Below are 13,398 nucleotides of genomic sequence, written 5' to 3'. Positions count from 1 at the left end.
CTAGGCAGAGGAACTATAAATTGCTTCACAATGTATTTATTCTCAGACCTTTAAACTGCACAATAAATACAACTTTTATTCATTTGAACACAAATTCAGTTTTTCCATTTGGGGCATTATGTTTTGCTAAATCATGGTCCAAATATCATTTGTGGATCTTTACTAATGCTTAATACCTGTTATGGACTGAACCATGTCCCTCTAAAATTTGTATGTTGAAGCCCTAACTGTCACTGTAAGTGTATTTGGAGATTGGGTCTTTAAAGAGGTAATTAAGGTGAAATGAAGTCATAAGAATGGGACCCTAAAGCAAAATGACTGGTGTCATTAAAAAAATGTTTATTAATTTTGAGAGAGGGAGGGGCCGAGAGAGAGGGTCAGAGAGAATCCAAAGCAGGCTCCCCGCTGTCAGTTCAGAGCCTGACATAGGGCTTGATCTCACTAAGAGTGAGATCATGACCTGAGCCAAAACCAAGAATCAGGTGCTTAACCAACTGAGCCACCCAGGTGCCCCTGTCTGGTGTCCTTATAAGAACAGACAGCAGGATGCACATACCTAGGGAAAGATGGTGAGAAGATGGCCCTCTTCAAGCTGAAGAGAGGCCTCAGCAGAAACCAAATCTGCTGTCACCTTGATTTTGAACTTCCATCCTTGAGAACTGTGATAAAATAAATTTCTTTTGTTTAAGCCTCCTTGTCTGTGGTATTTTGGCATGATATCCCTAGAATATTACCTATTAAGCAGGATTAATTGATTTCATTTTCACTATGATCAATGCATGGACTAAAATCAAGCATCTCTTTTGTATAGATAAGGGGAACTAGATTGAAAAGTAAATCCCCTGAGTACATACAGCTAGTAAACGCACTTGAATTTAACGCAGATAGTTTGGATCCTGGAGCCCTGGAGATTCTGCATCTGCTGCCGCTGTTCTGTTCTGTCTAGTATTCCCATCTCTTCCATGTCCAAGTGGTACTGATACTCTCCTGTATCCCCCCTTTTGTTTTTCAGTTACAAGTACCTCCTATTTCCTTCTCCTAATTCAAGAATAACACCTTTGTTTTCTTTTCACGTCCTGCTATCTACAATATACGAGGTAAAATTACTAACTTAACTTTTAATTTTAAAATCATTTCAGACATACAGAAAGTTGCAAGAATAGTACAAAAATTCTCACATATTCTTCACCCAGATTTCCCCCCCTTCCCCTTTCTCATGTTCAGGAATAAATTACTGATGTTATATCTCTTTTTCTCTAAGTACCTCATTGAGTGTATAGCACACTTAACAACTTTAAGCAATTAACTGATTTTTATGTAATTTGAAGACATTATTCAGGTTTTGGCAACTGACTGAATCATCCATTCAAATCAGAAGAAAATCCTGGATCATGTATTGCTTTCAGTTATCATATCCTGAGTCTCTTTTATTTTGGGACATTATTATTTTTTTAGAGATTATGTCAGTAATTTTTCATAAAATGCATTTCTCTTTGGTTGTTTGATGTGTCCGGATTAGGTTATGGATATTTTGTCAGGAATACCACAGAAATGATGGTATGATGTCCTCAATACCTGTGCCAGTTAGCACACGGTATTGATGCGTTTCATTACTGGTTATGTTAACTTGATCACTTTATCATGTTGCTCCTGTCATGTTTGTTCATTATCTTGTGAAGAGTTATACTGCGATGATATAAATATTTTGTGACACTTCAAGATGTCACTTAATACTTCCAGTATCCATTTATGAGTTTTGCCTGCATGAATGTTGATAGTTGCCAAATGGTGACTTTTTGGATATTTTTATCCCTTCTATTTTATTACTTGACCCCCAGCTGTAAAAAGGGCTTTTCATATAAATATAGACCTATAAAATATTATTAAAATTATGTAATAGATTGATATACTTAAGAGGTTATAATATTTACTATCATTTAATTTGATGCTGAATTGAACCATATTTGGCCATTGGAGCTACTTCAAGTTGGTTTTTGTGTCCTTTTATGTGTCTTAGTTTGAGTACTTCCTTACATTCATTCACAAATAACAAGATTATCCAGGTTCATTTACTTTCCCTGCTCTAGCGTGGAATCAGACATTTCTGGAAAAAGTCCTAGTTTCTCTTATTGAGGAGTTACTATTTAGAAAGCAAGGAAGGTCTGGCTGTGATATGGCTGCGATTGTTACTTGATTGTCATTGCTTCTGGTGTCCCTCAGAGGGCAGAAACAGGAACTGAGACTTCATGAATTCTTTTTTTTTTTAAGTTTATTTATTTTTATTTTGAGAGAGAGAGAGAGAGTACACGAGCAGGGGAAGGGCAGAGAGAGACAGAGAGAGAGGATCCCAAGCACCCAAGCAGGCTCCCCACTGCCAGCACAGAGCCCAACACTGGGCTTGAACCTACGAACCCACAGGATCATGACCTGAGCCGAAGCCAAGAGCCAGACATCCAACCGACCGAGTCACAGGCTCCCCATGAATTGTTTCTTTATCTTCAGCAAATCCAATCATAAATTGGATTTTCCTTGCCACTATTCCATTTCAACCACTTTTGGGGGGGACGCCTTTTATTTCTTTATTTAATTTCATAATTTTATTTCATATCATTTTTTTTTTTTTTTAGTTTATATACTTATTTTGAGAGAGACAGAGACAGCACGGGTGGGGGCGGGCAGAGAGAGAGGGAGAGAGAGAATCCTGAGTAGGCTCCACACTGCCAGCACAGAGCCCCACATGGGGTTTGGAACTGCAAAACTGTGAGATCATGACCTGAGCTGAAACCAAGAGTCGGACACTTAACCAACTGAGCCACCGAGGCACCCTTCATTTATTTTCTTAATACTTCTGCTTCTTAAGTCCCTTTTATAAGTTTTCATTCCAGTCTTTTCTTCCTTGACATTTGTCTTCAATTTGATACAGATAAGATAAAGCAGAGCCTGACTACCAAAGTATATTTGTGAAATCTTAGAATGTGAAGAAATTACATTATTCCTTCATGATCGAGAGGGACGGATTTAAACACAGATATTTTGACTCATAGTTAAGCATTTTCTCAGTATGCTTAAGGAAAAGCATTTCAAAACTCAGTCATTGTTATGGGTTGAATAGCAAAAAAGATGTTGGCATTCTAAACCACAGTGCCTATGTATTTGCCTTATTTAGAAATAGAGTCTTTGCAGATAATCAAGTTAAGATGAGTTCATTAAAGTGAGCTCTAACCCAATATGATCGTACCTTTCAAAAAGCAGGGTGGGATTTGAACATAGAAACAGGCACACACACACACACACACACACACACACAGAACCCCAGGGAAGATGAAGGCAGCAGTCAGGGAATGCATGTACAAGCTAAGGAACACTAGAGACTGTGTGTAGACCACCAGAACTAGGTGAGCGATATGGGCTGTGAGGCTCCCTTACAGCCCTTAGTAGGAGCCAGCCTTCCTTACTCGCTGATCTTGGAGTTCTAGCCTGCAGACTGTGAGACAAAAACTTTCTGTTGGTTAAGGCACACAGTTTTTCATACTTTGTTATGGCAGTGCAGCAAACTAACAGAACTAAAAAGTAGGGTGTTATCAAATTTCCACACGATGCTACATATCTGTATAGATCATAAATAGTGCTAAGTGTTTCCTTTCTATTTAACTCGTTTGAAAGAGTAGGAGGGAAATGATGTAATTCATTATATACTTAATGGTGCAGACATTTAAAATATCAACCATTAATACCATGCATTAGAATAAAAACAAACTACACCATAAGCTAAATAAGCAATTAGAACAGTAGGTCATTATAAGAAAACAGAATATGTTGTGCTTGGGTAAAAATATCTATCTCTGGATTGAAAATTTTCTATTAAGTAAAAAAGAAGGATTTTAATGACATAATGTAAATGCTTGCCTAACTAAAGAGAAAAATTGGCAGGCAGAGGGTTTAGAGAGAAGTGTACACCTCGATTATTTTGAAGGTGTTTCTGAATTTATTTTAGAATTTCATTTGGTTTAATTAAATGAAAGGGCTCTCATGACTCTGGGCATACCAGTGGGAATCAGTGAAAGTTGTTCATCTTTTGGTTCTATGCATAAAATTTGCATGGTGAGGTTGCTTCTATATTTTAAAGATGAACACTAAAAGTGGAAACTGCTCTACTGCATAAAGGGGAATAAAATGTTCCTTAAGTCCTTAGAGAATTTATTTCCTATTGTTCTCCCCCCCTTCCCAGTTTTAATAAAATATACCCCCCTTGGCTCCCAGAATTTAAATCAGTTTTACATTGAAAATTTTTAAATCTTTTATTAAGTTCACCTATATAAACGAACCATTATAAGTTTATTGAGATCTTAGAAATCCTAACATACCAATGAATTTGCTGAAAAACTACCAAGGAGTGGACTCAGAAAAGATGTGGCATATTTATTCACTAAAATTTCTCTCTGCATCATTCTTAGTAATTTTCTCTTGGTGAAAATAATAGAAAAATTATTAGAAGGATTTAATGTTGTAATGTTTTCATAAGAAAATTAACCTGAAGTTTCTAAGCCACTTTTTGACATCTTTACCAGAGTAGCAGGGTTATAAAGTGGTGCACGTGAAATTATTTGGTGAACTGTGAGGTGGTTTATAAATATTAGCTGTGTGATTATTTTACCTAAACTATATACCTGCAAGAAAACTCTCCACAATCTCACTTATGACAAGTGTGTTGGTACTTTCCATTATACTAAATGATTTGCACAGTATTAAATACACGATTTCCTTTTAGACCTCATGCTTCCCTGTCTTCTATTCCCTTACTCGAGACTAGACTTTTCTTTTTCTTAGTTGCCTGTTAAATAGCTGTTTTTCCATTGCTATGCAGCTCAAATTGTACTGTTTTTTTGAAGCTTTTTGGTTACTTTCTCAACTCCCCAAAGAAAATTAAGTAGTCAATATCCTGCCCGCTTATTATAACTTGCCTGTACCTTATTTTGTAATGTTTGTGTTGTAGCCATCTGTGAACATGTCTTTCTCCATTAATGAATGTGTGTTATTTCAGGCTAAGAAATTTTATTCTGGTTATCTCTTTAATAATAAGATGTATCTTAGTGGTACATGATATTCCACAGAAGAACATTTACTGACTAAAAAGTCATATTTTTTTACATACTAGCTGAAGGTCACAGGTAATTGTATGTACCTCACTCATCCTTCAGTTTTATAATTCCTCATAGCTAGACCATTCCTCTCTTATGGATTTTCCAGGGCCGTCATAGTTTATGCTTATTAGCCTAGCATCTAATCTGGCTTAGGCTTTTCCCAGATTTATCATTTTTAAGGGCCATACTTTTGAATAGTTACTTTAAAGTAAGTTGTAACCTATACAACTAACCTATACAACCTCTAATTGGTTGGTTAAACCTCTAATTTGTGTTTTCAGTGTAAACCATGGTTTCATCCAGTTTAAGGCATCGTCTTATCTAGTAACGCTTGAGACGTATTGCAGTGAATATTGTCCTCACTTTAAGTGGTGATGATATCTGAAAGTTGAGCAGCAATAACTCATTTATCTGTTTCCACCTTCCAGACAGAACAACCAACATTTCCCTTTCAAGACAGCATGCCCATAAAATGTCGTGTGCTCTAACAGAAGCAAGTTAAGAGTGCTACATTTTCCATTCTGTGGGGAGTGGGAAGTTTTAGATGCTGTTGCTTCTGCTGGCCACTTGGTTTACCATATGGTTCAGTAAACTGTGCTATGCCTTCCATGGCCAGTGCTTGATTAGATGAAAAGTCTATGAACATAGGGAACAACTTATGATCAGGCTTGATGCGGTGGCTTAAGCAATATTCCAGATCTTGGTTTCTCTCTGACCTTATCTCAAGTTTGTTTCCAGTAAATTGGAGCAATTACCCTCAGACTCTCTTCCTGGTATCAAGATGGCTGCAGCTCCTAAATTCTTAGTTTAGGAGAAACAAAGGAAATATTTTGTATAAATCCTCCAAATTTCTGAGATTTATTCTGAATAGATAGATTTTGGATATTCACCATTCAATATGCTATTTGGCTTAAGTCATGTATACCCCCTCTCCAGAACAATCCAGGGGCAAATTCCCATGGAGACTTCATAAACTGACCTTAAATAATATCTAGAGGGAGAATGGATATAAGGCAGCAAATAAAAATATCTGTGACACTGAGACCCTGACACTGAGAAATGTACTAGATGTTCTATAACTATTCGTTTCCTTTCTTTTTTTTTTTCTTCATGAGCGAGGCCAGTTGTATAGGTCTGCTCCCAAAAATGTGTTCCTCAAATCAGTTTTACTCTTTCTCACTGAACTAGTTAGACAGGTCAAATTTTCAGAGCAGTTTAATTCAAGATCTAAAGCCAGGCTTGCCCTATTCATTAGATCTAACATCCAGCTGTCCGTAATGCCTTCTGGGGTTCCACAGGCATTATTTTTGGTTAAAAATAACAATGTACTACTGTGGACGTTTGAAAAAAGAATAGTGCATTTTTTATAGGATCTTTGAAAGTTTATTTAAAAAACTTTGGCATATTTCATCATTTAGTAAGTAAATACTGAGAATTTGTTAAAAGATTAGATAGGAATAATTGGTTGAAAAGAGGGAAAATAAAAATACTAAATTATCAAATAGTATCTTATTTTACCTAAGAATTACAGATAAATGACTGGTAAAAAAATGGGAGAAGCTCATTACCTATAATGGTTTTGCTTTTCTCGAGAAAGAGTAGATTGAGAATGAGACCAAAGGTCTGCTGACCCCTTAGTCAGGGTCTGACTTCCAGTTAGAAAAAAAAAAAAAAAAAAAAAAAACAGGAGAGTTCACTGGGAAACAATGGAAAAATACTGTCTTTCCATGGTTATCTTTCCAAGTTTTCTTTTTTTTTATATACCTTTTTTTTTTTTTTTTAATCTTTGGAGAAACATTTGTAGTCCTGTTGCCTGTAAAAGTGATGTTTGAATGTATTCTGCAAAAGTTGCAAAGCTGGTAACTCATAAAATATTCCTGAGGTTGGCAAGTTTCACAAGATGAAAGGTTCACACATCTCTAACAAGTAACTAAAAAGGATACTGGTGTAGCGAGTACCAGCACAGCAGTTTGAAGCCCCACGGCAAGATACTGGACAAGAGTCTGAATCCCTATCACGGACGCTGGAAGATAACATCCCCACCATGGTTATCTGTCCTTCATTGGTGTGCTTAAGCTTAATCTACCTTGCTACAAAATAATTGAAAATGTGAATAAGACAGCTCTGCTATTTCCTCCTTTAAAAAATAGGATTACAATTTTACTGTGAAGAGGATTTTCACATTTATATTTAGCTTATTTTGCTCTAGCTTGAAAAACAGGTCTCTTGTTTCTGCCAGCACTTGTAACCAGAGAATGATTACCACATGCAGGTGTCACTGATTCCTTGGAATTGAAAGCTGCACAGATTGGCTTGGAGGCCTGACCGATCACTTTATCCTCTAATCTTGGTTTACTTCTGCCAGATGCCATTAGAGAGCAGTCGTAGCTTTTTTGACTGACAGCATAGCTAATAAGTAGGATGAATGTCAATATATCATTGGTGTTTGTGGGGAAAACATACATATACATGTATATACATATGTATGTTATATGCTTAATGCATACATATAGATTACCTATGGATTATATAGATATCGATAAATAGATTGATAACCTTATTGTCTATAAGTATATATTTTCTAAAAAAATAAGTTATAAATACATTTTGGCCAACTGTATGTTTAGCCAACTAAACAGACAACTGCCATTGAGAATTCTGTTTTCTATTCTTAATTTTCCAAACTACTTTGCAGTAGTGTCTTCAGGAAAGGAGATATAGGGGAAAAACAAGAATTACAACACCTCCTGTCTAACGAATAGGCATTAAGATGTAGGGCATAAAACTTTTACATACTTACAAATAATTATCACCCCTTTCAGATGATAAAGAAGATCCTTACTAATTATGAAGACTGTGTCTTCACTTTACAGAACACACAGAAGCTCTCAATGTATCTTCACATAAATAATCTTTGCAGTTGACTGGACGTTTCAATCCCCTTTTGAAAATGTACTGACTAAACTACCCATGCCTAGTAAGCACCTGTCTTCTGGACCTCTTACTTCTCCTTATGAAACCGTTGCTAGATATTGCAGATGAGGTCTTAGGATGTCTTTTTCTGTAAAAAGATGAAACACAAATCAGCAAACTACAGAAAAGGGTTTCTCCACTCATCATCCAGTAGCTGCGTATGTTTTTAATTTGAACTAAAGTTTTTTTTTTTTTTTTAATTTTTTTTTTTTCAACGTTTATTTATTTTTGGGACAGAGAGAGACAGAGCATGAACGGGGGAGGGGCAGAGAGAGAGGGAGACACAGAATCGGAAACAGGCTCCAGGCTCTGAGCCATCAGCCCAGAGCCTGACGCGGGGCTCGAACTCTCGGACCGCGAGATCGTGACCCGGCTGAAGTCGGACGCCCAACCGACTGCGCCACCCAGGCGCCCCTGAACTAAAGTTTTAAGGTGTGTGTACATTTTTTGTTTGTACTTCCTACTCTACATTACTTCTTCAATTAACTGGCTAAACAATTATCTCAATCAAGTAAGATAAGATGGTTCCTATTATGGAGGTTCCTGTTATGAATTTGGCATAAAATATAGATCTTGTTAAGTATAACATGGTGATGGCACTGAAAGATATACTTGATCTCAGTATTTTCAACGTTTATTTATTTTTTGGGACAGAGAGAGACAGAGTATGAACGGGGGAGGGGCAGAGAGAGAGGGAGACACAGAATCGGAAACAGGCTCCAGGCTCTGAGCCATCAGCCCAGAGCCTGACGCGGGGCTCGAACTCACGGACCGCGAGATCGTGACCTGGCTGAAGTCGGACGCTCAACTGACTGCGCCACCCAGGCGCCCCTTGATCTCAGTATTTTAAACACGTGTCTTTATTCCTCTAAGTCAGAATTGTCCTTACTCAGAAACTAAATATATAGAAATTTCCAAGCTCAGGGTGCCTGGGTGGCTCAGTCAGTTAACCATACAACGTTGGCTCAGGTCATGATTTTGCGGTTCATGAGTTTGAGCCCCGCATGGGGCTCTTTGCTGTCAGTGAGGACCCCACTTTGGATCTTCTTTCTCCCTCTTTCTGCCCCTTCTCAGCGCATGTGCTCTTTCTCTCTCTCAAAAATAAATACACATTAAAAAAAAGAGAAAATTCCAAGTGCAAATAATAATAGGGTAGGAGAGACTAAACCTCTATTTGCCAAGAGTTTAGAGACATGTTAAAATTACCTACAACTGTTGCTGCCTCAAATGATACTTGAGAATTTTAAAAAAATTCTACTATTAAAGATTAATTTCATTGTTTTGCAAGTCTTTCTGATATGAATGAGAAATGAATGAATCAGAGATTCGAGGTTGGTTAACAAATAAAAGCTCCTAGATGGTGGTGTGCCCAGAAGAGCATAGAACCCCCCACTCCCCACCTCTCGATACCTTGCTAAAAGTATGTCTTCCATTTGTCTGCATTTGAATTGCATGCTTTATAATAAATTGGCAAATAGTTCTTCAGACACTGCATACTTGGCAAGGCATGTTGGTTTGACTGTGGGAATCTCAAAGATACCTCAGCCCTCCCTGTTAATGGGCTTTGTGGCTCTGTTTTTCAGTCCATTGTGAATCAATGTCAGGAAATTTGTATTTAAGCAGCTAAAGTTGTATTGTATGGAGGATCCAAAAACAGAAGCCAGGTTCCCTACTGTGTCAGAAACCCGCATTTTAGAACCAACTTTGGAAATGCTTTTAAGCTGGAAGTGTCATTGTGAGCAACATTAACAGATCAACATATCCGATTTCCCATGGGAATTACTGCAGAGAGTTTTGCTGCAAAACATAAAAGTGGCAAAGAAGAATGTAACAAATATGCCCTGTAATCACAGCAGAGGGGAAAAGCTGCTAATGATGCCGGTTACTTTAATAATGAGATGTTACCAACTGAGGTGAAGACAGAGCAGGGAATATAGGCAGTGCAAGTAGCTGAGCGTGCTGGGCCCCAAACAAGCCTGAAACAGTTAAATAAACTTCCTGTAGTATTCAAGACAGATGGGACCCTCACTTCAAGGAATACATTGGGAATGTCTGGCACTTTCATAGCCAGTGAAGTTGCTGGTAAGGAAAAAAAAACAAAACAAAACAACAACAACAACAACAAAAACATAGCTTCACATGACTGGCAAGAATTATGGGCTATTTTGTGTCTGGATGTGATTCCTCTATCATGAATATTGGCCTTCTCTCTACTATCAGTGCGGCAGTAAATAAAAAAAAAAAATAAAAAAAAGACCGAATCTTAAGGACATGGATTTGGTAGAGGTGAATGAAGCTTTTGTTCTCCAGTACTTGACAGTCAACAAGATCTAGACCCAAGTAAAACCAATGTGAATAGAAGAGCCGTTGCTTTGAGTCAGCCATTGCAAGGATCCAGATATAGATTATTGCATACGTGGTTCATGAATTAAGATGTGATAGTGGAAAACATGCTGCCAGATCAGCTTGCTTTGGAGGGGTGGCCAAGGTGCTCATCATTCAGAGCACAGCCTGAGGAGAATAAGGATACCGCCAAGGCCCTCTGGTACTTTACTTGGCTAGGCCACATAAAAACAGGTAAAGATGTACTCATCCTGGATAAGGGCTCAGGCCAGAAATGTTTTCTCTAATTTGTACCTGTCAAATATGCATTTCTGAACTAAAATATAATTGTAGAAGGCCCTAAAAGAAATCGTATCCTTGCCATAACCAAAATACATGCTTTAGATGATATGATTGAAAGGAAATTGAATAAATTTTGCCTTAACTTCCAAAAGTAAGTAAAAACATAAATCAATCAATGAATAAATACCTCTATGGGGAATTCTCAATTTTTTTTTTACATTTTATACTTTACTATTTAACATTCTATTAACATTCTTTAATAGAAACAAGTAAGAAAGAGTAAGCCCTAGACATATTGGACCTTGCCTGGTACTTTCATCCAGGCCTTGGTGGTGCTAGAAGCTAACCTAGAACTTACAGGTCTTTGAGTCTCTTGTTGAACATAAATTTGTTCATGGAATCTCAAAATTAGGTAAGACCATTCTGTAACCATAATGGATAAAGACAAAAATGAGACCACTTTATTACCATGTGTGAACATAGGTGAAGCATTGTCCAAGCCACAAGATACCAAGTATAACCCTTCCCTGGTTAATATGAGCAATTGCTGCTTCTTAAAATTAATTATATTATTAGCCTCTCTTTAGTCTATCCTTTCAATACATAAGATTCTTTGAGATACTCAATTATTGAATTGTCCCCACCTCTAGATAGTAGACAAGCCAGGACAAAGTCCTGCTTCCTTAAACTCTTCACCAAATAATCAAAACCTAAATTGTGTAATAGGCTCTTTTTTTAAAGAAATGTTTATTTTGGGGGGGGGTGAGAGAGTAAGCAGGGAGGGGCAGAGAGAGGGAGGAGAGAGCACCCCAAGTAGGCTCTGTGCTGTCAAGGCAGAGCCCGATGAAGGACTCAGTCTCACCAATGGTGAGATCACAATCTGAGCCAAAATCAAGAGTTGGACACTTAACTGATGGAGCAACCCAGATGCCCCTGTAATAGGCTCTTTATCATACCCTCTATGATAGTTAATTTTATGTGTCAACTTGTTTGGGCTAAAGGATATTCAGATAGCTGGTAAAATATTATTTCTGGGTGTGTCTCTTAGGGTGTTTCTGGAAGAGATTAGCATTTTAGTTTGTGGACTGAGTAAAGCAGAGAACTCTCCCTAGTGTGGGTTAGCATCCTCCAATCTTTTGAGGGCCTGAATATAACAAAAAGGCAGAGGAAGGATAAATCCCCCCCCTCCCCCCGCCCCATGAGCTGGGACATCTTCTCCCTCATACAGTGGGCATTCCTGGTCCTCAGGCCTTTGGACTCTCACCAGGATTTACACCACCTGCCTTCTCCGGTTCTTAGGCCTTCTGATTTGCATTGAATTACACCACTGGCTTTCTGGTTCTCTAGCTTGCAGATGTGCAGATGGCTGATTGTGGGACTTCTTGGCCTCATTATTGCCTGAGCCAGTTCTATAACCCACCTTTCTGTCTGTCTCCATGTCCTCTTTGTCCTTTTGGTTCTGCTTCTCTTGAGAACTCTAATACACCTTCTTATCAAGACATTGCGCATTTCTCCCTGCCTTTCTTGCTGCAAACAAGAATAAGCCCAGGTGTGTTGCTAACTGTCTTTGGCTGTTGAGCATTAACACAAGAAAGGAAATAGATTGGAAGTATTTAAAGACTTGATTAGAATGGAGAAATATATTATCTAAATCCTAGAGGAGTGCAGTGCAGGAAGATGGAAATAATAGACAGCAAAGATCAAATTTCTCTGCTCCTAGAATATTACTTAGTACTGCATTAGAGTGTATTGTGACTTATTGATTAAATTATCTGATTCAATAAAAGTATGGTGAAGAGATTCAGGAAAGCTGTTTCTGTATGCTCTGTTTAAATTACAATTAAGTTTCCAGCTGGAGATCTCCAAAACATAGTAGAACCCTCGCAGGGATGGTATTTGCCTGTTCTATTTTGGGATTTTTTAGCAGCATCACCTTATAGCAACAGCTGTTCAGAGTGCTGGGATTGGTATGAATTTTTCTTCTACTGCTGGCAAGTTGAAAAGCTGTAAAATATTTTCAGTTCATTTCAGGTTCAGGTATCGCTAGGAGCAATTGTCTTCATGAGATTGGAAGGGAAGGTACTAAGATTGTAAAACAGAGATTCAGAAACTAAATGCAAACCGCTGTTGGTTAGAAACTCCAACTGGGACTTTATTGCCAAACACCAGACATCACAAGTTCAGTGGCTAAATTAGCCAGAGTAAACATCCTGAGGTGCAAAGCTAGTGCCAGCTCACTGAGCTAACAATAAGACACATGAGTTGATAAGGCTGAGGAAAGACCTAAATAAATGTGGACAAATTCAGTATCTGTTTCTATATTGAAGGGCATGGTGTGAATAAAAATATATTAGAAAAATACGTTTAGCTACAAAAATGTAGAATGGAATTTTTGAAATGTTTATGCTCGTGATTAGACATATATGTAACTTGAGTGCTACCATAACAACCTCGTGAAAATTATTGTTCAGATAATTAATCTTAATAATCATACAAAGAAAATTTAGATCTTCCATGGTGTTATTTGTTAAAATGAGCATGTATTAGTACATATTTCCTCTTTTCTTCTTTCCTTTCTCTTTATTATACTTTATCTATCTTCTTCCTAAATCCTCAATGAAAAAACTTTTACTGTTATAATGTACAAATCCAAAAATTG

At 37.6% G+C, this 13,398-nt stretch overlaps 1 pseudogene; it reads left to right on the top strand.

Moving 5' to 3' along the window:
* Positions 1 to 9,566: 9,566 nt before the first annotated feature.
* LOC123596924 lies at positions 9,567 to 10,629 on the top strand (annotated as a pseudogene).
* Positions 10,630 to 13,398: the final 2,769 nt, after the last annotated feature.

This window comes from Leopardus geoffroyi, chromosome C1 (genome assembly GCF_018350155.1).
Source record: "Leopardus geoffroyi isolate Oge1 chromosome C1, O.geoffroyi_Oge1_pat1.0, whole genome shotgun sequence".
In the NCBI taxonomy this organism is placed as follows: Eukaryota; Metazoa; Chordata; class Mammalia; order Carnivora; family Felidae; genus Leopardus; species Leopardus geoffroyi.
This window is presented reverse-complemented; position numbering and strand designations above follow the sequence as displayed.